General features: G+C 34.3%; 1 protein-coding gene across 11 annotated transcripts in view; it reads left to right on the top strand.

Moving 5' to 3' along the window:
• The window catches only part of Lrrc4c (leucine rich repeat containing 4C), a 1195224-nt gene that overhangs the window by 999926 nt on the left and 169475 nt on the right, over nt 1–25823 (top strand). For 8 of the 11 annotated variants that reach the window (XM_074044635.1, XM_074044634.1, XM_074044630.1 and 5 more), the window contains 2 exons: nt 3531–3623; nt 14302–14360. The gene's annotated coding sequence lies outside the window, so the exon portion shown is untranslated. The remainder of the gene's footprint in view (nt 1–3530; nt 3624–14301; nt 14361–25823) is intronic. The other 3 variants (XM_074044631.1, XM_074044632.1, XM_074044638.1) reach the window with 1 other exon arrangement.

The raw sequence follows: 25823 nt of genomic DNA, 5'->3' as shown, positions 1-25823 counted from the left end.
CTGAACTCTCTAACAGCAGATTCCAACTGGACATTCCTTCATATCAAGTTTCTACAATTAAGAAAAATGTGAGGTTTTCCTGTTTTATTTCTTTTATTGTCATGTAAAATCATTTGCTTCAGTTAAAAGGTCTAGCTCTAAGCTACCAGAACCTCTGCCTTTGAGTGCAATTACCTTGGACAGTTTTCAGCACAAACATGGACATTTTTTTTTTTTTGCAGCAATACAAAGAAACAAAAGTCAATACATTGACTTGATTTGGTTTTTTTTCCTGTATTGTTGTTATTGGTGGGGGCACATTGTTGGCATTTTCACAGGTTCTTATAATGTATCAAATACATCATATGTGAATTCATCTCCTCTACAATTTTCCTTCATTCCCTCCTCCCCTGATACCTGGAGTAGTTTCAGTAGGTGTCATTATTGCATTTACTTGCATGTATACACATTTTTTGCCCCTTATTCACCCTCCTACCCCTTTTCCACAATACCTCCCGTCCCACTGGTGCCAGCCCACCTTCCTGGGCAGGAGTTGTTCAGCCTTCCTCCAATTTTAGTCTCCAAACTTGGGGAAAAAAAAAGAATAGATAAAAACAAAAACATGACATTTTTGCTTGTTTGAGATAAAGGTTTGCTTGTTTGAGATAAAGGAAACAGGGAGTTTCCTTGTGATGTTTCCATATATGTATGTATCAACATCAACTTGTTAATCTATTTTTTCAGAGTACTGAACATTTAATATATAGATTAGTGTCTTTCTCATTTTATTAGTGAGAAAAATAAAATCACCATAACTGGTTACTTAAGGACTTGTTAGAAATTTAGCCATAATTTTCTCTCTTTTTTTCTTTTTTTTGCAGTACTGGGGTTTGAACTCAAGGCCTACATTTTGAGCCACTCAACCAGCCCCTTTTTTTTGATGAGTTTTTTGAGATTGAGATTCATGAACTATTTGCCCGAGACTGGCTTCAAATTGTGATCCTCCTGATCTCTGCCTCCTGAGTAGCTAGGATTACAGGTGTGAGCCACAGAACCTGACAGCACAATTTTCTTTTGTTAGGATTTTTTTGGTTTAATATAAAATGTAATTTATAAAGGATAGTACATCACATTAGACACACTAAAATAAATGATTGATGATGATGATGTTTATAATACCTGGACATTTTTTATATATGTTTACTCTGGACAAGACACTGGTGCAAAATACTTTATAAAAACTTTATTATTTAATGCCTAAAGCAGTGTGAAGAGGGAATGCATACTCATCTCATTTTATTAATTAGGATAGTGATCCATACAAGCCATTTTCCTAGAGTTCTACAACCAGGTTATTAGTTCCTAGACCTAGGTTTGTCTGACTAAGGAATTTTTGTAACCACTATGCTGCCTAGGTTTTAAAGTACACAAATTGGTTGGTACATGAAAGCCTGGTGCATAGTTAATTTCATTTTTAAAAGACACATGTAAATATATGAGGATCCAGTGTTGCTATTGATAAGCTGAGTTAAAAGGATGAAATCTAGAAACCTAGTTTCTAACTTGTGAACATTTGTATCTTATTCCCTTTACCTGCCTGGTGAAGAATTTGAATTTATTGATTAATGAGGCTTCTTTCAGCTCCACGTTCTTTGAGTCTGTGAAATTGTATCATTTATTTGCTCTGATCAGTGAATCCTCTGTCTAGTTCTTCTCCACACAACCACCCATCACAATGCTTCTTCATATCTGATGTCTATAACCCTACAGGCAGCCCTACCTAAGGGCACAAAACAAGCAGCTAGCTATCAACAAATATCTCTGAAACAGGCTAAATACCAGGAAGAAAACTCAGAGTGAAACATGAAAGAAATATAAAAATCGGAGACCTGAGGGAAATCAGCTAAGGCCTTCACATACATGAAAAGATGAACATGAATGAATACATATTGAGGCACAGGTAACAGGCCAGAAAGAACATACTGCAATTGAATATTACTGGACAAAGTATATCAAATACAAAGCTTTGTATTACTTGAATATAGCAAAGTGTATATTAAGGAATATGAACTTTACAAACAGACCTGCCACTTATCCATTACTGGATAACTGACTTGAACATTTATACTTCAGTTTCTTCGTGTACAAAATAGAGAACATCAAAATTTTCATAAAATAGTTATGAGGCCTAAGGTTTTGTTGATTAACGCTGAGCATTTAGTCCAGAATCAGAAGTATAATATGGGGTTGAATTAGTTTCCTTTAAACATCTATAAACAATTCTGATGCGTCAGTCTTAAAATTATCCTTGGTCATAGTGATTTTAGATTATCACCTAGCTCTCAATTTTAGAATTCATTATAGTTGTTTGCAAGAAAGTGACATACAAAATGCCAACTAGATGTGAATATTTTACTCACAAATATTTTTCTTTGGACAAGCTGTAAGAAAAAAATAATCAACATCAGTCAGAGAGTTTCCTGTGGTTTCTCCAATCCCTTCAGAATTCCAAGATCTTACTCCCAACAGCAGGATAGCTAAGGGTTCGACAGCTAAACCATTGAGCATCTTAGTTCTGTGAATTAAAAATTAAATTTTACTAAATTGTTTTTTCACATCAACAGGTGAATCTCATATTAATTGATTATAACAACCTTAGTATTATTTACGTACAAGTAATTAATTGCTCAGCAGAGACAGAAGCCAGTAATTGGGTAAAAATGCATTCACAAAAATTAAGTCTTTCTGTAAATATGAAAGTTTTGCTTCCACAAACTATTCCTGATCATTCTAACCATATCAAGGCATGTTCTTAGGAGAAAAATTACCATGGAATTTGAGAGAAAGATGGGCCTAAGTGGAAGTTTTGTCCAGAGCTCTTCATTTTACATGTAGAAAGATTCAGAGAGGCTTGGATTCTCCATCCAAAATTATCTTGCTAATGATGATAGGATGATGGATGTAATCCAGCTCTAATTCTTAATCTAATGTCTGTATTTGCTGGTTTTCTTTGTTGCTATATCAAACTGAGAATCTGTAAGTACAGTAGACATTTTCTAGTGCTTTAGGTCTCTTTAGCAATTAGAGTTGAAATAAATTGATAATTACAGCCAGAGAGATGAGATAAGATCAAAAAAATAACTCACACTTTTGTATGAAGGCCATTTTTTTAAAAAATCTATAAATATAGACTTATAAAATGCATATGATACACTTGAATAACAAAATGCCATAGCACTGACAAAGAAATAAGACACTAGCTAATCTAGACATTAAAACAAATAAACTAAATCAAAAATATACATGTGCACATACAAATATGTTTTATATGATAAATACACATATGTAAATATATAGGCAAAATTGCTTTTTTTTAGCCATATCAAGATTTGTTCAAAACACAGACACATGAAAGATGGATAATGGATATTCTGTCGCCTAAGATTTCAAAATTCTATTGGGGGAGTGTAGCAGACTGGAGTAACTAACCCTAAAGTTCTCATTTGTATAGTATGATTCAAAAATATACTATTTGTGTTATCTTCTTCCAGGTGTGAATAAACATCTGTCAAGATCCAGAGCATTTATTTAACGTCCTCGGATTTCTCAAGAAGAGAAGGACCTGTTGAATACATTTTGATAAGGTAAATTCCAAGTACTATACATTTGTCTTCATGGGTATTCCATTCTGATTGCTCAACTTAAGAGCAAACTGAACTTTAATAATTCAAAATAGTAGATAAATAAACAGCTAATATTTTTATTTCTTATGTAGTCAATATTTGGGACTGTTGTTTCAGTGTGTAGAAAAAATAATCTTCTTAACATGTAACCCCAGTGTTAGATAGATTTACTTACCCAGACCCATGAAGTGCAGCACAACTGCAGGTTTTTCCAGCATAGCAGCAGCTTGTCCTATGAAATCTCTACTGTGAGGGAGTAGAAGCCCATGCATCTTTCTGTAAGCAGCCCACTATAAATTTACCAGAGAAGTAGACACAGGAGAATAAAAATGAAAAGATGTAAAGACAAGCCAACAGAGATACTATAATGGAATTATCTTCAAATGGAAAAAAATTAAAACTAGGGAATGATTTTTATACCCTCTCACCACTGAAGAATGAGAGAGACCTGCCAACAGATGGACTTTTTAGTGGTTATATCAGGATTTTCATAACGTAAGACAGCATTAGGAGAATTTATCTTGGGTGATAGAGGCAGCCACAGCATTGAGATTTGCCTTCCTATAAGAAGCAAGTCACATCCCAACCAGAATTTTTGCCAACCTCCTATCACAAGTCACATATTTTCAGAATCACATGAGCATGTTTTTTGTGCTACCATACTGCTGATGACTATATGGTATTGTGGCTTTACTTATTTTTAAAAGTGCCATTGTTAAGTAGTAATTTTTAATTTTTGAGGTATACTCAATTATTTAGAGTTTATGAAGGGCAGTTTCTAAGTAGTAAGTGAACTTAGCTAGTTCTTCAGTATGCATATATCAATGATAATTTGAGATCCTAATTTAATAAATCATTTATATATTTCTATTTTATTTGTTGGTTGAAACAAAACTGAAGAAAAATAATTTATTGACAGTATAGGAAAGGAATCATCATAACCTTGAAAAAAATGAAGTAATACATTTTGTTTAGGGCTATGAACCAAGACAAGTTTCTGTAGGAATTACCAGGAAATACTTAACTATTCTTAAGTGAATGCTGCCTTCAAATGAATGAACCCCATTTATTTCATATTTGTATTTGTTCATCTGAGGTTCAAGGTCATTAAAGAAAAAGCTTAGTTTATTATGGTCATTTTATTTCATTGAATATTGATGATTTTTCCCTTTTTGTTAGACTACAATAGAAAAGAAGGAAATCTAATGGATTAGATCACTTGGATTTCCATTATAGAATAGATTTTATCTGTATTTACTACTCCAACATAGATACAGATCACGGAATTATTCATAAGAAACAAGATAGGACTACTATCAAGAAATATTTTATGCTTAATATCACATAAATGTTATAGCACATATAAACATAAATATTCTACAAAAAAATGAAGGTATTCTGACATTTGGAAAATTGATTGTTAGCGAAGGTCTCCTGTGTATATCCTTCAAGAATATTAAATGTCTACTAGATTGATCAACCTTTTAAATTTGACACTCAAGAAATATCTCTGCAAACTAATGTATATAGTGTATACTAATGCATATGTTTACAGTATGATTAAATTATAAAAGTCCTGATTCTACATTGGGTTCACTTTAAAAGGAAGGGACAGCCTCTGGTTACCAGGAGACTTCTCCTGCAGGGTATAATAGACTGCAGAAGTCTGATTTCTCCAGCCTATCCTTTTCAAATATAGAATGAGAATACTTTGGATTTAAAATATGCTGCTAGCTACAGTTAAATAAAAAATAGCATAATTTTGTAATTTTTGTAATGAGTGCTTAAAATCATGCTTGAATAATAAAACCATGAAAGAGAAAAGTTAATCTAATTGTTGTGAAGTTGATCTCAAGAAAGGACATGCACAGTAGACTAAAGAAAGCATTCCAGAGCCTGCATAGACATTATAGTATTGCTTGGGTATCAGGAACTATGGATGTCATGTGCACACATTGAAGACATTGTTAGCATGTCTACTATTGTCTGAGGTATGAATTGGAAAGTAATAGGAAAGTGTGTAATCTGTTGTCAATCAATTCTGTATCTTGAAGCCAAAGCTTACCTCTGCTGAGTTGCCAGTCTAAATACCCAGCTGTAATTAGATCCTGGGGGAAAATGTAGTTCATTACGTAATAGGAAATCCCCTAGTTCTATAAAATGACAAAAATATGAGGCTAAAACAAAGATGAGGAGCATTACGGACATAGAAAGACTTCGCTAAGGAAACAAACCTAAAAATACTTTGTAAAATAAAGACTTGTGAAAGGAATAAATTTTTTCTAAGTCCATAGGATTTTTTTGTTGTTGTTCTGGAAACAAAGAAATGCCACCCACATTTAAGACTCTAATTTTAATAGCCTAGATTAAATAATTTCCCCATAATAAGTACAACCAAAGATGTGCTCATTGTTAATATTTAGTCAATGTTAATTGATAAATATTTAAGTTAATAGGTTATGAGTGTATGAAAATTTTTTTTAAATATACATATTGTTCTAATTTGAAATGAAAAAAAGTTTTCTTCTTAATCCTTATATTCTGGAAGTCTCTATAACAGCATTCTTTTCACATATTAAGAAATCAAAATAATAATTTTAAAAACTGGTAACATAGGACAAAAACTGTATCTATCTCCAATAGTTACCCTAAATAATTTCAGAAATTCAAGGTTAATTTCTGGGTACCAACAGATCACAACATGATAAAATCACATCATAGTGAAGCATTCCAACTTTAATTTTGCCTTGAGATTTGTAAGGGTTCTAATCATATTTAGAATCACTTAGTAAAACAAATTCATAACAGGTTGTACAGGAATGTTTGGATATTCATAGAAATTTTCCAATAATCTTTTGTGAAAATATATTAAAATTCAGAGATCAGAAAATAAATCACTTATTTGATTAACTGTCATAGTTCTGCCTTTTCTGGTACATACAAGCATTGGCATGCAGATTTTTCACCATTTGGAATTGTTATGCTAATAGGAATTGGTTTCTCAGTACTGAAGTTTATTCTGACTTCTTGCTAACCGAAAGACTGAGGATTATTGTGCTCTGAACAGTCATTAAATTGATAGGGCAACAGATTGTAACATGTAATGTTCCAAATAGCCTTTTCAGGTTCCTGTTTCATATACAAAATGTAGACATGTACATGGATACATTGCAGCAGCTGTGACTTTATGGTTAATATTTTTATTTAAAACAAATATGATTCCACTTCTTTCTGAAAACATCTATAAATTAGATCCCACGATGTCTAAAATGAGATATGTAACTTCAAGTAAAACAATATTGTGGTCCTGATCTAAAGAGAACTTTTTAAAAGGTTATTTGCCATTATAACATCCATGGGAGTTTTTTGATAAAAAGTGTATAGTTTTTTGTTGTTTGGGTTTGTCTCTGAAATGTGGCTGTACTGATAGTGACTGAAATAGTTATTAGATCTGATTCATAGAGTTCTTGGTAATAGAACAAACATGCCCACATTCCCATGACTCAGGCTCTGATTAACAAATCTTTCACCATAAATCTAATATAGCCCTACTCAGGGATATCACAAACCCTGTGGGATGCCTCCTCCTTGCTCGTTAAATTAAAAACTGAATTAAAATAACCAGTGGCAAGAATGCAGAGAAAGAACGCATTTATAAAGTGCTGTTGAGACTGCAATTTATTTTAACACTTCTGGAGTCCAAAATGGCACATGCATTAAAATGTGTCTTCCCTTGACCTAATATTTATTTTCCCAGGACTTATCTTAAAGATATGAGTAGAGAGGTCTGGATTGTATCTCGGTGACACAATGCATGCTTTCATGCCTGAAGTCCTAGGATCAACTTTCAACACTAAATAAATAAATAAAATGTATCAGTAGAAAAATAAATGGATATATATGTGTATGTGTGTGTGTGTGTGTGTGTAAATGATGATTGGAACATTATAAGCAGTTTCAATATATTAGGAAAAACCTGAATACAGAAGCATAAAGCACACTTTATAATAGGTTATATTGATAAAGTGTTAGAAAGGAATTCAGACTTATGATAGTGTTCTGAATGTTTAGACATTAGATTGTATTGGAACATATTACTAATTATAAAATTCTAATTATAAGAAACTGTGAGTACTGTATCAATAATTGTATATATTTTATGAAGTATGAATATAGTATTTAAAATGGTGAAAATATATTATTTTATAAGCTTTTTTTACATTTTCTATATTTTTAAATAAGAAACAAATAGATGCATAGGTTCATAACCTGCAAGCTTAAGAAAAAGTACTTCAAATGGTAAAAGGTGAATTTCTTCCATTAAAAGGAACACATAAATGCACATTATTTTTTTAATCCATATTATTTCTACCCCAAAAAATAATTTGCCCTGTGAACCTGTCATGTTTTCCTGGGAGTCAGCTTTAACACTCTGAGGTGTTAAAGCTACTATAAATAAAGCCATTAGATCAATTACAAATGGGATTGAACAAAAAAAAAAATGTGAACTGTAATGTCCAGGGTTGGAGATTGAATTGAGACTTTGATGATGGTGGAAGGGAAATAAATAATCCATGTGTTCTTCATCAGCAATGTACCTTTTCTGGAGTGGTAGATATTTGGGTCTCAGTGAATAGAGTGGATGAGTAGAAAAGAAACTGAAATGATCAAATTACAATTTTACAAGCCTATAAAGTGCAAAAGGGAGGGCACCTGGTCAGTGAAGTTTCCAAGGTGTTGTTTTAGAGAACTTGAGCCTCATATAACAAATATTGAGTGTCTGAAAACAACTAAATGCTCGAATAATGTCATTCAAATGCCCTTTCATCCACATTGTTAACCCCATACCTTCTCTTGGAATATTAGAACAACCATCATCATGCATTCATGGAGCAGTTAGTATTCCCAAGGTAAAGAAAGAGTGCTTTTAACTAAGGCAAAGAATGGAGTAGTCCATAACTCTGGGTTTTCTGGAAAATGACTTTCATTTAGCATTTTTGGAAAGATCTATGTTGGTGATATTAAATATTATGAATCCCTCTTTGAAGAGATCTGGAATGCATCTGTTCATGGAGAAGTCTAGTGATCTTAGCTGACTCATCATAACATTTATATGAAAATAATGGCAGATATATAAAAGAGGAAGGATGTCCTGTGCATATAACTGGAACAATCCCCTTTACATGAATTCTGTCATTGAATCACAATACCCCTTTTGCCTTAATTTCACAGATAAAGACACTGAGGGAGATAGAACAAATACTTATTTGGTTCAAGATCATCCAAATAAAAAGGATCTCAAAATGAGATTAAAGTCTATGCATTATGATTTAAATCTTAAGCATTGGTGGCTCTGCTGATGCTATATAGAACAGAACATATTCTTTATATTTATGGTCATGGTTGCTAATTAATATAACAATAATAATTCAAAAAGACTGACACCAGATATAACCAACAAAATGTCTCGTATGACTCAGAATGTTGAAATATACAACCTTCTTTTCTTCTCACCAAAGAGCAGAGGTGGCTGGGAGCTGGTGATTCATGCTTGTAATCCCAGATACTGAAGAGGCAAAAATCAGGAGGATTGTAGTTCAAAGGCAGCCCTGGGCAAATAGTTTGCAAGACCCTATCTCAAAAAAAAAAAAAAAAAAAAAAGAGTGGTGGAGTGGTTTAAATGGAGAGCACCTACCTAGCAAGCAAGAGGCTTCTGAGTTCATACTCCAGTACTGTCAAAAAAAGGGAGGGGGAAGGTTAATGAGTTAGGATGCTATATTCATCTTCAGTTCTCCTTTCTTACCTAAGCCAAGAAGTAGATCCATGGTAAATAACAGGACATAAATGAATTTCATAGCTTTCAGGGGGAAAACCCTATGAAAGAATATAGCATCATATTATACCTGAAAAGGAAAAATCACACTTTAAATATTGTATATTTGGCAAGTGGCAACCATTTGGAAAACAGAAGTGAAATGGAAATTACCTGCTAAGTTTCAGCCATTCCACAGCACATTTCAGCTGAGAGTGCTTAAAAATAAAATACCCGAGAAAGCAAGCTATTTGCAGTTATATTTGTATGTGATCTTATTTTCTCTGCCTGTGAGATTTTCCTTCTAAGTTGTCTCTGTCATCATTGAGCACTCACTCATTCATTCAACAAATGTTTTTTGAACATGTACATCATGTCACAGAGCTAGGCACTGGGGTTACCCATGTAAGTAAATGCTCTCTTCCATGGAGGGAAACAAGGACAGATCCTAGGAGCTTAATATTTTAATAGTATATGGTAGAGATGAGAGGAACAGATGTACATTAACATAAAGATATATATGCTTGCCCACATATACGCATATGCTATCTTGCCACACTGCAGGAGAGAAATATCAATCACACTGAAGATATTAACAGAATGTCTGGGTGGCTTCCGCCTCAATCGCAGAAGACTTTATGGATGAGTTGAGTTTTGAAAAGTTTTTGAAACAAATGACAAGATAAAATATGGTGCCACAGAATATGGAGACATTTTCCGTTGTTTGCAGTAATAGCAGCATAGAGAATCTGAGGAGTCCTCAGTATATTTAAAGACTATTATTTTAATTAAGAACCTGCTCAGGTGAAGCCATTCAGTAGAAGATCAAATTCAGAATTAATGCTCATGATTTTCAGAATATTTCCAAATTGAATCTAAACACAGCAAAACATTGTTCTCCACTTGCATCCTTTTTAAGGAGCTGAAGTCTTTTGAATTAATATGTAATTACTATGCTGAATTCTAAAAAATAAAAGCAAACAGAAAATAAATTTTAAGGGCTTTGGCATTAGAACATACTGTCTTAAAGCCCTACCTTTGTGTTTCTTTTTAAATTTAAAATAGTCATTTCTTGTCTCTCTTGCCCTTGGATTCCTTATAAGGAAATATTCTGAAAATCATGAGCATTGATATTAGATTAATATCAATAATACTTCTTTTTCTAATAAACATGCCTGAAATGTAACATGTATATCATACACACACTCTGCTACACACTGTAATATACATCTCATGTTTTGCTTCACAAAGTAGGGTAGTGGAAATGTCACTACAGCCTATAAATTTTGTCAGGCAATGTTGTACACAATGAATAAAAGAGAGTACCATCTACAAGGACATCATAGTCTTTTAGGGCCCACTTCAAACTAACCATAACAGCTTATTAGAGATTCTGATAACTCCTTATTAACCTCTTAATTCTGAGGAAATTTAGGTATCTCCAAAGAATTTTTTTTGTCATCAGAGTTTTTAAATGACCTTACAACATTGAACTATTAAAGCATCGTTGTACTTTAAAAACGACTTTCCAGGCTATCAAAGACTAGTACCTTCATTAACATACAAATCTCACAATGGACTTTATAAGGTAAGAACAGGGATGGAGAGGATGAACTGAGAAAACTGACACTTAAGGAGTTAAGTAACTTCCCCAATCTAACTGGGATAGTAAACAAGCAGGGTATTTTTCTACATTAGGTTGCCTATGTATAGAGTAAACTAGTCACATGTCATCCCTTTGACCACAGTAGGTCCAGCCTTTGGGAGGGAGATAAGTCTGTGGCATGTTTCTACAAAAATCTCAGCTCCCTTTCTCAATACCCTTAGCCTTCTGGAGTTAAACATCTTCTTCCTGATCCTGAGTACCTGGGACACCCAGGATCACACCTCTGCTCTTTCTTTCTCATTCCATGTCACTGAAAAGGATTCTATCCACTAGTAATATTGCTAAAATAAAATATGATATCTTTATAAGAGGTAATATTATTTGGCAATAAAAAAGAAGTACCTATATATGCTATGACACAGATGAACCTTGAAAATATTATGCTGAGTGAAAGAAGCCAACACAAAAGACCACATATAGTATGATTCCATTTATATAAAATGTTTAATATGAATATGATGTGAAATAAAGATCTATATAAATTTGAATGAAGAAAAATCAAATTTATGAAAATAGAAAGTAAATTAGTAGTTCCTGAGGGATAGAGCAAGGGCTTCAGGAAATACCACTAATGTGCACAGAGTTTATATTTGAAGGGAGAAGTGCAAGATATTTTCAAATGAGACTATGGTTTTGGTTATATATCTGAGAATTTGCTAACAAAAACATTGAATTTACATATAAATAAATATATAGTTATTTTATCAATAAAACTATTTAAATGTTTTTGACTAAGTTTCCATGTAGCAGATATATTACATAGATCAAATTTTTATTTTATATATATATATATATATATATAAAATTTATATATATATATATCAGATTCACAAAACCACACTTGGGAACTGTTATTTTTATTCATATTTTGTGTTAGGAGGAAATCAAGGAAGAAAAGATAATTTTTTTAGGTTACATAACTAATGCAGAGTCAAGATTTGAATTCAGAAAGTCTGACTTATAAATCTGCTCTCTTAACTACTTTTTATTTAAATGTTATTCACAGCCCTGCTTTACTCTTGAATTCTCTAAGCTCTGGGCACATGGAAGTAGTTATTGTACTCAGATCATTCCTGTGCCTTTCCCTGCATTTATTAATATATTGCTAGAGTCAAAATGTTTGTGTCCCCTCATATTTATGTATAGAAATATTTGCCCCCAAAGTAGTATTAGTATTAGTAGCCAGGCTTTTGGAGAGATGATTAGCACATGACAGAAGAACCCGCATGAATTAGAATACAAAATACTCCCAAAGAGCTCATTTGCTGTTTCAAACACATAAGGACAAAGGAAGAAGGCACCACATATAAAACAAATACCTCACTAGACACTAAATCTGTCATTGCCATGACCTTAGAGATCCCAGCTTGCAGAAATGTGAGAAATACATTTCTGTGGCTTGTAAATTACTCAGCTTATATTTTCTCAAAGAAGCCCAAATGAACAAAGACAGAAAAACACTACCAGGAATGAGGTCCTGCTAAAAGTATGTAAACTATGGAAGAAGCTTTGTAACTGGGTGATGAGTAGGGCTGGAAAAGCTTTGAGGTATGTGCTAAGCGAATCCCCCCCCACCCCCACTATGGAATTAACTGCCTTATCTCAAGCCACATTAGCTTCTATGAGCCCAGCAGAAGTGAACTCCTAATCCAAGGTGGCAGCAACTTTCCCACCCTCAACCCTGGTGGTATTGGATTTTCCAGCTTTATCTGATGGGATTACCCCTACTCTTCCTGAGGAAATGGTAATGGCCTTCCCTGAGGTTGCTCCTGATACTCCGTAGGACTGGCCCCTAGAGTCCCTTTGCTTCTAGACCTACATTCAAGCCCCAATAGTCCCCCATGTGAGGTTCAACATGGGAGCCATGAAATGGAATGCTACATTCCAGAAGAATTACTTGAGTTTTCTGGATTTATATAAAGTATAAATCAAGGTAACATATCTAAGAATGAATATTAAAGTTATGGGATGATGATGGAATGAATATAAAGTAAAATTGGACTGAATTTGTTGATGTGGAATCCCTTGACACAAATTCTGAATGTAATGTTGAAACTGTAGAACTTAGAGATGTATCTAACAGTTTGTTTGATTAGTTGGTTGGCTGAACTTTTGTTTAATACAGAGGAATGTATTCAAAGGCTTAGGGAGGCCTTCTAGATTGACAGTTGGAACAGCAGCCACTAAGAAAACCAAAATGTAATGGGAGTAATTGGATATGGTGTTGGCAGTGGTCAGTGGTCACAAAACTCAACCAGAAGGGCAAGATGTGTATAGTTACTGCAATGAATGGCTCAATTAAACCATCAATCAAAATACTGATTCACACAGACCTATGGTGTTAGATTATTAATCATGGTGTCCCTAGAAATTAAACAACCAGGAAATCTACCAAATTCTTACTTGATTTTTCCTAACATTGGAACTGAGATGTGGAATTGTTGCAGTAGCAAATAACTAAAATATGGAATTAGTTTTTGAGTTGGATAATGGATAAAGGCTATAAGAGTTTTGAGACACACGCTAGCAGAAGTCTACATTGCTATGAACAGATTGTTAAAAGTACTTCTGGTGAGGCTCAAAATATAGGAAGTGAGCCATAGAGAAAACTCAATCTTCTTAGAGAATACCTTAGTTGTTATGAGCAGAATATTGTTAGAAATATGTTGATAAAGGCCACTCTGATGAGGATTCATATGTTCTTGAGGACTTTGTCACTGGAAGAAAGGCTGTCTGTGTTGTAAAATGATAACAAATGTGGCTGAATGGTATTCATGTACGTAGTGTTTATGGAAGGTAGAAGAATGATGAAATTAGATGTTTAGCTGAGTAAATATCTAAGTGAAGTGTGTTAAAGGACACTGGTTCCTCTTGACTACTTATAATAAAATATAAGAAGAAAGAAATTACTTAAAAATGGAATGTTAGTCAAAAGAGAAGCATAACTTAAAGATTTGGAAAATTTTCAGCCTATCCATATTATAAAGTAGGAAAATGTGTGTTCAGAATAGAACACCAAGGAGGTGGACAAATGACCAACTGATCAGGAGAATACTCAGCCACTTAACAAGCTGAGTAGTCAATTGGAGAGGAACCAATTGTCCCAGTCAATGACTTGAAAGGTATTTCAGAAATAATTCGGCCTATTTCTCACATTACAGGTCCAGAATGCAAAGGTGTTTGGGTCAGAACAACTTCAAAGAAGAACCTCTACTTTCTGGTACTCTCTCACTTTGTGGGCTGTCCTCCTTGTACTCTGTTAGTCACAATATTTTGTTTCCACAGGTGTGGTTCCACAGGGATTTCCAAAGTAGTAAATTCTATACCCAGAAAGTTGTGGGGAGTGACTGCCACAACCTAGTTATCAAAATATAGAACCCAGGTTTACAAGTGCACAACCAAGACCTGGGTCAATTTATAAGGGTAGGGCCACCGCAGAAACTCCAATTAGGACAATGCCAACTGGCACCATAGGAACAGAACTCCAACCCTGGATCAGTTGAGCAGCTAGCATTAGATACCACCCCAAAAGGGCTTCAGGAATGTGACCGTGATTTACATGCCCTTTGGCATAAGCTCTACTGAACAAATCTGTTTTCAGAGCCTTGAGTTTACAGCCATTGCCTGGCAAAGTTGCTGAGCTCAAGTCCATAAAGATTTTCTTCTAAGTTTTCTTCTAATATTTTTAAAATTTTACAACTATGTCTATGACATATTTTGAGTTTTTTTTCATAAGTGGCATCTGGTATGAACTAAAGTGTATGGTGTTATGTATGGATATCCAATGCAGTTCCATTCATTGAAAAGGTTACACTTTCTTCATAGAATTACCTTTGTGAATTTTTCAAAAATCAGTTGTCCAGGGCTGGGAACATAGCGCAGTGGTAGGGTGCTTGTCTAGCATGCTTGAAGGCTTAGTTTCAATCTCCAGCATGAGAAAAAAAAGAAATCAGTTATATATATATATATATATATATAAAATTTTTCTATAAAAAGTCAAGAGGAGCCAGGTAATGGCTAAATACACACACACACACACACACACATAAATGTGTTTATCATATGCACATGACATGCATATCTTACTTCATTTTTGCTTATCAAAGTTATACCTATCCTTTGAGATCCTTTAGGTGTCTCATGATCTAAAACTGCCCCAGATTCTCTTACATCTTTACCTTTCATTCATGGGCAATTTAAAAATGCACTTCTATTACTAATGATTATCTCCAGCTGTATAATTTGGGATGATTCTATTTTTGTAATGTTCTTGTCAGAATTTTGTACCATTGGAATTTATACTCCATAAAAAGAAACAAACTTTTATGTTATACTATATATTGACATATACTCTATGCCACACACTTTCACATAGTTTAAGACCTTTACTATTTGGAGTGAAAAAAATTAACCAAAATATCTTATTAATGTATCATTTACATACATGTGTATACATACATACATGTATTATACATATATTTTATATGTATTTATATTCACATTTCATTGGCCTATATAGACAAGTAATCACAGAAAAGGATATCTTCAGGCATGGCTAGATCTAAAAACTGAATAGCTACTCAACTAGTGAATGGAATCTATCATTGTTAATCTCTTAGGACTTTTCTCAGTCAGGCTTTCCTATGTGGGGACAAGATGCTCCCCAAGAAATTACAGGTTTACTTTCCATCACTTTGACGACTTCCATGGATCAAGATGCTTTCTTTATTATGGCCGTTGAGAAAAAGTTTCTGACTGGACTGCCTCAAATCACTTGCCCTCTCACAACCAGTTATACTGACTGATACCCTTTCTTGCTCTGTAATGACCCTTATGATTTGATTACATTAGACATACCAGGGACTCCAGGATAATCTCCTGATTTGAAAGTCCTTATTAAATGACACCTGCAATATCCCTTTTGCCATAAGGTAAGGGAACATATCCACAAATTTCTGGATTAGAACATGGATATCTTTGGGGCACCATTATCCAACCTGACATGGCTACAAGCTATTATGTATTGATTTTGTTAGGTTGTCTTATCCACTTTATCATAACTACATCATACAACAGTGGCTGTATATGAGCTTACCTAGATTTCAAACTTTTGAAATACATGGACTTTTACCTACTACAGCAAACAATTGTGTGTGTGTGTGTGTGTGTGTGTGTGTGTGTATAAGGGAGACAGAGAGAGAGAGAGAGAGAGAGAGAGAGAGAGAGAGAGAAGGAGTTTTGTTTTGTTTTTACAAGTCTACAGGGAGAAATGGAAAAAGATGTTTGATTATCTGTATCATTCCACACTGGCATTTGCCTCCTTGACCTTCCTTTTTGATTGATAAAATAATAATGTAGACTTGCTTACACTTCTGTTATTTAATAAATTCTGTTTCTAAGAGAATAATACAGATTCCATTAGTATGTAAATAAGTTATTAGTCTTCAAGTGACTACAATTCTTTCTCAGCTATTCCTATATGTGGCAAAAGAAACCCCAGAAAACCAAGGCAATTGCACAAGTAGTTTAAACAATAAACCTCTGTTAGCTCAATAATCTAACTATTTTAGAAAACCTATGCATACAATTTTAATTTTTATCCTCTGTTTTAGTTTACTGTAACTTTTGTGGTCATTGCCTTATAGTAAATAATTTATTCCTTTTGTGTCTCAAATTCAATTTAACAAATATTTAATGAACAACTAGTACGTGACAGAACTGCAGTCATTTCTATGGTGGTTAAGAAACAGAAAACAAAGCATCTCATTCTCATAGAGTTTTTAGTTCCTATTATACAATATTGTAGAATATAAGGATCATGATTGGGTTCCAAAATAATCATGTGTATTAAAGTATTTAGAGGAAGAACTATCAAACAGTTAGAAAGGATTAGGGAAAGTTTTCTGTAGGAAAATAATTCTGAAGGATGGATAAGAATTTGCGAGGCACAAATGGGGTATCAGACTATTGCATTGGAAAGAACCACAAAGGCAAAAAAGAAAAATCTGGGATTACTCAGGAACTGCTAGTCCATTATTGAACAGGGAGCATACAAATTGCTCACAAGAACTTAGAGAGGGTCAGTTTATATTCAGAGTCTGAAAGTATCCCAAGTATTCATCCAAATGCCTACTAGTTTGCAATGCGGTGGTATGATGAAAAAAATTAGGCAAAATTAGGGAGGGGGCGGAGTGGGTGGTAAGGGAAGGGGTGGGGACAGGGGGGTGAAATGACCCAAGCCTTGTATGCACATATGAATAATAAAAGAAAAAAAAAAAACATCTGCAGGCATTTTGATTATTAAAATGAGGGTGAGGATTTGGGGGAGGGGAGAAGAGAGGGTGCTACTGCCATCTAGTGGGTAAAGACCAAGGTTGCCCCTAAACATCCTACAATGCATACAAACAGCATCCTCCCCCAAAATGTATCTCACCTAAAGTACCAATTGTGACACAGAGAAGAAGGGCTGAAGGTGTAGCTTAGTGGTAGATGAACTTTTTTTTTTTGGTGGGACTGAGATTTGAATTTAGGATTACATGTTGGCAAAACAGGCACTCTACCACATGAGCCACACCTCCAGTCCTTTTGGCTATGATTATTTTGGAGATGGTCTCAAGAAGTATTTGCCTGGGCTGGCCTCAAACTGTGATCCTTTTGTTCTCAACCTCCTATGTAGCTAGGATTACAGGTGTGAATCGCCCATGCCTGTCTAGATGAACATTCTTAAAGACTTGGATTCAATCACCAGCAACCTCCTTCTTCTTCCTGAAAATAATAAGGAAACCCTGCATAACATTGTGAAGTTACACTATTATTTTCCTTATTTTCCATATGAGGAAATTGAAGTATCTAGATTATATATCTTGTCCAAAACCAATGTGTAGTATATAGAAGTATAAGGTTGGGACTACTGTTTAAAGGGTAATGAATGTGGATATACTCAAATAACTAATTAGAGTCCTTGAATGTGGACAAGGCAATCACTGAGCTATAATTGACAGTGCATGTGAAGGGCTTAGCACAGTTCCTGGCACTGAGTAAGCACTCTGTAAAGGCATCTTGTTGCTTTGATGATAAATGGTGCTTTAAACTATGTATCAGCAGTGAATAAGCTAGGTGAAGGAGGAGTGAACTAGAGATTTAAGGACCATTTGGAACTAGAGGCACAATGTTCAGCCCCTGAACTGGAATGAAAGAAATTATAGAGGAAGAGACATTTGCAAAAGAAAAAAAATGTTGCCTACAGTTAACTAGAGAAACTGGCAAGTGAATGAATGTGTGGTTGTGTGTTGGTTGGGGGGAATTTTCAAAGGTGAATCTAGTTTTGAATATGAGAAAATAATTTTCACCTCAATACCATGAAGAGAGCAGCTGCTGCATTAGGAATTATTTTGTTTACCTAAAACAGGCAAAATGAGGCACAGAAAGGGAAAGCAATTAGTTCAAGGTCACACCACATTCTAAGATTTCTTTTGACACTTGGGGAATGGAAATGACTGACTTTTTTAAAGATACAATAACTAAATCCTTACAGGAAAGATAAGGCCAAAATGACATTTCCCTTAATATACTTCCCAAAACAGCTTTAACATTCATTTTGCCACATATTTAGATAGATGAAAGTAACTTTAACCTCTAATCAGGCAGCCTGGCTGATTGAGATAGGTAGAAACATTGAGGAAGGGTCCAAAGAACATGGACAAGGTTCTGCATTTTTTTCTCTTTCTCTTGTCACATTTGCTATATTATTAAAGCAGAGTAAAAAAAATGACCTGGGTTGTCAGATAACATGTCGAAAGAGAACCCTCAGTAACTGACAACCTGGTATAACATATTAATAAAAGCAGATGCCATTAGTAAAGGAGTGCTCATTAGATGTAGGCAACTATGCTAATCATTCCACATCCCTGTGAGATTGTTAGCAATTTAAGATAACACACCGTAGATGTACTACAGCCAATGTTCAAACTTAGAGTTGGATATAAGACACAAGCTTTTATTCAAAATTATATACATAGAGCTAGAAGTTAGAAACATATATTCTTTATTATTTTTGTACTTGACAGAATCTAAATATGACTGAACACATAATTACCATTTAATTAAACCCTAAGATAATATTGGCGAAAGGCACACGTGCCTCCATCTTGGACTACAATGTTTACCTTTATCAACGATATACAATTGGCATCAAGATCTAACTTTTACCATTTTAGTCATTCTTTCAGAAATTTGAATTCAGCATCTGCTCTGTTATAAATATCATTCCATGATCAGATGCTGTAGTTATGAGCAAAAAAAGGGCACAGCCCGTGCTTCCAAGGACAACACAACCAGCAGAGGCACATAAAAAAAAACAGCAAATAAAAGAAGATATCAGACAAGCATGGTACAGAAATTAAAACATGATATAAATAGATATTGGGTGCCTACTGAACTGCTTGAAGGGGAAATATCAGAAAGGCCAGTGCTATCAAAGGACAAAGGGAAAATGTGCTAAGCAGAAAGAATAGCTAGTGCCAACACCTTATGTGGGCACAGGTCAAAGTGTAGGGGCTGGTGATATGGGAGGAAAGGCTGAGAAGAAGATGAAGCGACTAAAAGAAGGATTTAACAAATCAATATAAATAATTTAATTTTATTCCTTGTATGACAAGAGGCCTTTGAATGGATCTTACCCTTCTTCAAGAGGCTCTGTCATTGTCCCAAAAGGTATCTCTTGGATAGAGAAGTTAAAGGCACCATGGAAAACTAACTGTACCTTAACTTTATCAATTATTACTTCATATGAATAAGAGAGAGGGAAAGAGCCCCCAGACTGTTTCAGTGGTTTCATTTATACCTGAAAGTTACATTTTTGACACTTCAATCTATCGGTGGGTGCTATTAATCTGCATATTGTGTTACAAGAAGCTGAGACAATTCTTGACTTCTCCTTTTCTTTTTGTTCTTCTCAGAAAATGAATTCATGTCATTTCCATTTGAAATCCTGTGGCATTTGACTACACAGGCACTTAGAGGTACCCTTCTATGACTGATAGCTTAGTTTAATTGCATTGCTTGTCTGAAGCACCTTAAGGAAGAAACCAGGACTGCTGGGACAGGGGAGGTGGGACCATCGTGACCCTGAATTTACACATGGAAAATGTCTTCACACAGGATTTCAGGTCTGTGTGGAAAGGCTTCTGAAATAGTTGACTTTGGTGAGTAATGATTGCAATTTAGTTCCTAACATCTCCCCAATGTTGTCTCTTGCTGCAAAAGGATTATTTGAGCAAGTGTTTGTAAGATGTCATCAATTTCACTTTAGAATTTGGTTTTTGAGAAAGGTTGCACTTAGAAATTTTTGGAGCATTTTCGGCAGTTGTAGTTGGAGATGACTGATTTGTTTTATGAAAGGCTGAAAATGTCAATCATATCACTCTGTAGATCTACATGAAAGCACTTCTCTAGGCAGAAATATTCTGATGAAAGTCTAAAATCTGTGTTCAAAGGTCTGTCAAAGACCATCAGTCTAGCAACATCAGATTTAACACCTTTCAGGTCATTAAAATGAATATACAATGTCTTAATATAGTGCTTCCAGCTTTGTTTGTTGCCAGATATTTGTATTTTAAATAGTCAAAATTAAACATTTTGGCCACAAATAAGAAAGAATAATATTTAATTATAAAAGTAAGAAAGGTTGATTACCAATTTTTGCTTTATACTCGGCTACTTAAATAGGACAATCCCATGACTTTGACCTTATTCCTCTCATTTTGCTACAGCAGACCAGAAAATATTTAAACAGATACAATGTTTAGGAACTGCAGATTCCGTTTAAATTGCTCTGAAGACCCAACCACACCTGGCACCTGTGCTTGTGCAATTGAAGGGCAGGAAAATCACCACCTTTGCAAGGTAGCCATTTCATGTCCAGAGTGTGTTATTTTTAAGAGACACTTCAGTATCATTATATACTGACTGAGAGTTATGCATAGCCTCCTAATAAAATATCACATGTATACACATACATACCTATATACACAAATAACAATTATGCAAATATTAGTGTAATACTTTGTAGATTCTAACACTTGGCATTTATACCCACCTCTCTCCAATACTAAAGCTGTTGGATTTGTTTGGATTCACATAACTTCCAAACATTCCTAATTGCCCTCCTGTGTCCAATTGTTCCTTGTTTCCAATTCCTCTGCCTTCTGACAACTGGAATATCTTTTGTAAAGCCCAAACATTATATCACTCCCTAACTTCATATTTCTCAGTGTTGTCCCCTTAACTTCCATGTAAACTCCTTTAAAAAGAAAAAAAAAAAGAACAAATCCTGGATCTGGTTGTTGCATGCAGGTTCCTTTCTTGCATTTCTTCTCCTCCTGTCACAAATTTTCTTTAATCACCAGTCGTTATTATTTGCTCTTCTCCTTATGCACAATGAATATTTCTCAAATTCAAACTCTGGTCTGTGAAATTACAAATGTGCTGGACTTGGATCCATGCTATGCTGTTTCCTTGGATCAAGTGTATTCCATTTCCAATTATGCATTAATACTTCCAAAAAAATATAAGCATCTCTGGGAGGTTATGAAAAGTTACTAGTATTTTTCCCAGTCTTGTTATATATAGAATCCACTAAAATTGATACTCAATAAATATTTGATAAACAAATAGACTAAACTGGATAGAAATAAATTGTTGGAACCTATGTGAAAATTTGTTTATTTAATATCCTTCTTCATGAAGAAGAAAACTAGTTAAGGTTGAGACCTTAAGCTTATATGAAGAAAAATAAAAATGAAAAGTCATGGAAGAGGAAGTCAGGCCTCACCTAGTAAACACTATTGGTTCCAATATAATTTTGCCAGCCTCTAATGAGAGGATGGAAGAATTGAGAAATTCCTGTGACTTTTTTATGTAACCCCTAAAATCAATAAGAACGGTAACAAAACAATGTGCCTTTCTTTGTAAGAATTAAAGTAGAAATTGAATTTTAGTATGGCATAATTTTATCCCAATGAAAAAGTGAAAATTATGAAAAGTTTATTAAAAAAAATTTAGGAAGATTTTCAACTGAATCTTATAATAAAATGTTCAACAGTCAATCACTTGACAGTTACCCAGTGTTTACTTTGTGCAATGAGACCACACACATACCTGCTATAAACATATATATTTTATCTATCACTGATCCTATGAGATTAACACAGTTTTTAATAGACTCAAAAGATCAATACATTGAGTCAAAGAGGATTCTGATCTAACCCTAACTCTTATTTTGAAAGGCCCTCTGACCCCTTTTTTTTGAGACAGAGTCTCACTCTGTAGCCCATGCTGGCCTCAAGCTCACTATGTAAACTAGTTTGGCCTGAAACTTATGATCCTCCTGCCTCAGCCTCCTGAATGCTGGGATAACAGACGTACACCATTACTCCCAGTTCTTACATTTCTTTGTATATGGTAGGTTCATTTATTTTGAGTCTTATTTCATTGATGTGATAAAGGTGCTTTCATTCTCAGTACAATTACGATTAATTTTTTTCCCCACAAATGTGCTGTATCTCCTGGGCATTTTTCTCTTAAAAATATTTTGCATGTTAAAAACCTGGACATTTAAAATGTAGATTATTTAACATTGTTTGAATCATGCTCTACTAAACCAATTGGAAGCTGAGGATCACAGATGTGCTAATGAATCCTCAATGTGAGAGAACTGGATTATGCAATGGATGCATTTCATTTCTGGAAAATACAATAGTAACACTGTAGGTAAAACAAGGCTATCATTTCTTGAATTTGCACTGCATGGCTAAAGCTGAAATAAAGTGACATTCTAAAGATGTTGCATAGCATCAAGTGCAGATTTAGCAGGATAAAATGCAGCTGTCTTCTTAAATTATACAACTGGATTCACACCATCTACTAATTCCTGTGGAGTTTTAAAGATTCCTTTATGGGCAATTTTCTTCTTGTTGTAAAGATTCCTAATTAAGTTTTTTTTTTTTAATTTTTCTTAGTGGTACTGGGGCTTGAACTCAGGGCCTCATGCTTGCTAGGCTTTGCTAGGCAAGCATTCTATCACTTGAGCCACTCCACCAGCCCAAGATTCCTAACTTAGATGGTACAAAGATACCACCATCTACTATATACTCTCAAAAACATCTCCCTTAAAAATGATTGATGAAGTAGATTGTGTTTTATGAGTGCTGTGGTCATAACTTATAAAGGATTCCTAAAATGCAATTGCTCAATATCAATTTCAAGTGGATTGCCAAACTGTGAAATAGTTGTTTCTTGTATTTTCTTTGTTTCAAAAGCATTTTTAATTAGTTTATAATACTTGTACAGGGGAGTTTTATTGTGACATTTCCATATATGCACATAATATATCCTGGTTGTTTCATTCCCTCTATTGTGCTCACCCTTTCCCATCCCCTAGTTTACAATGACTTCAATAGGTTCTTTATTCTCATTAATCAAAGTTACTCCTAGATTTTCTCATGTTGCTTAAAGTGCTCTGGCAAAGGATGCACTTCCATCTTTTTGCTATTGATAATCTTTCTATAAATAGTATTTTAAACTACTTCAAAACTTGCACTTTTTATCTCTATATGGTATATCATCTCTCCATTGGTTGAGTTTTTGTTAGTAGAGTTAGAACTTATTAATTTGGAAGCAACATTTTAAAGAATGCACCTTATTCTCTGTTCTCTGACTGCAAAATGGAAAAACCTACAACCTTCTATTCTATATGCACATTGATGGAGCTTTTAACACATTACGTTTTCTACTTGTGAAGTTCTCTTGGGCTCCTCCCTCACAGAGGTAGTGACTGTCTTCTCTGTGTCCTATCCCCCAGTTCTTTACACTTACTTCTGGTAAAATTCTGTCTATTTCAAATCAAGATTGCTTGAATTAGCATAACTTCTATCTATCCACTTTCTCAACCCAGTGAACAGTTCATTCATCAAGCCAATCAAAATTTATTAAGAGGTCAAAGGGCCTGAAATTATGCTAAGCAATGTGAGTACCAGTAAGTATTAAAACAGACTCTTATTCTTCAAATTGACTATTCTTTATCATTCCTTCCTTCAGACTTTCTCATCTATTTTTCTCTATCCCAAGCTAACATGAAGTAAGAATAGTAAGAAGAAGGACTATCTGTGAAGAGTCCATACAGCAATCTGAGAGTGTCCTCTGTAAAGTAATAATGACAACTGGGTAGGTGTATAGACCATTCCTAAAATAGCATCAATAGATATAAGGAAACTGGAGGTTATTGGTGCTTCTCATAATTCCAGACAAATTATGGGAGATTATTACGTATAAATGACTTATTGAATGATTCCTAACATGGAGAAGTTTATTTCCTGTAAGTCTCAGTACTCACTAAGGGAATTTGTTAGTTGTAAGAGATGGAGTTTATATGTGATTGCACTGGTCACTGTTTTCTTCATTCTATTTCATTACATAACTTTATAGTGACTTCCATTATATATGGGATGACTTTATCATTTCTTCACAATGGATCCAACCACGTGATTTGTTTTATCTAATGGAAAGTTGGCAGATTTGATTCACACTGAAGCTTGAAAAAACTACTAATCTTTCTCTCTTGGACTTCTGCCATTGCCAAGAAATATGTTTAAGAAAGTCTGATGAAGAAAAAGAGAGAGAGATGGAATGGAGTTATGTTGCCCAGTCAAGACCACTCTTGATCAGCAAATAGTGAGCATTGCCAAGACAAGAAGTCAGTTAAGCAATCTCTGACTGGCCTCCAAAGTCATGATGAATAATAGATGATGACTATTTACAGTTACCAAGACATGGAATGGTTTATTATGTCTCAATTGCTAATTAATTCAGAAATTATATAATTATCTGATGAAATCATCTTTTAGTAGCATTTTATTCTCATTTTTCTCTTTCAATGATGGTAAAATAAGCATCTCAACTTTTAACGTTTTGTATACCCTAGAGAACAGAATACTGGGTAAGACAAAAAAAAAACAACATCAATCCTTTGATGCCATAATGTCATAATCTGAGATATTTATTGATTCAACAATGTGCAAAGCATTAGAAATATGAAAGTGCTCTTGTGAAATCAGTCATAATTTGGGGAAAATATAGACATGATTACATCCAATACACACATTTGTTGACAACCACAATTTCTGAAGCAAGATAAACTGGGTTAAAATCTTCCTTCTTTCACTACCTACCTGGGTGCCCTTGTTTAACCTTGAGTCCAACACAGCATCTACAAAATGGGATTATTATGCCACTGACTTCCTAAGATTGTTGGGAGGATAGTATGAGTTAAAATCTGTAACATACTTAAAACTATGCTTCCTACTTTTATACTCTCATTAAATGTTACTTATTTGTACAAAATTTTAAAAGTATGAGTAAGTAAGACTTATGGGGCAAGGACTGAGTGGTGGGGTAGCCCTCATAAAGAGAGTAAGTTGATAAAATGTAAACATTCCCAAATCTACTTGCATCTAGGGTCCACACCTATATTTTCTAGGAATAAAGAAAAAATAATTGGTAGTATATCTCTTAGTTTTGAAAAATAATGTTTTCAGAATTTTGTCTAGCACCACACGTGCTATAAATTCCCTCTGAATTTGGTATTTTAACATCAAAGTACTTTTCCAAAAAGTTAATTTAATGAAAC

The sequence above is a fragment of the Castor canadensis genome, chromosome 1, assembly GCF_047511655.1.
Source record: "Castor canadensis chromosome 1, mCasCan1.hap1v2, whole genome shotgun sequence".
NCBI lineage: Eukaryota > Metazoa > Chordata > Mammalia > Rodentia > Castoridae > Castor > Castor canadensis.
Note: the sequence above shows the minus strand (reverse complement) of the source record. Positions and strands in the feature narration are given on the sequence as shown.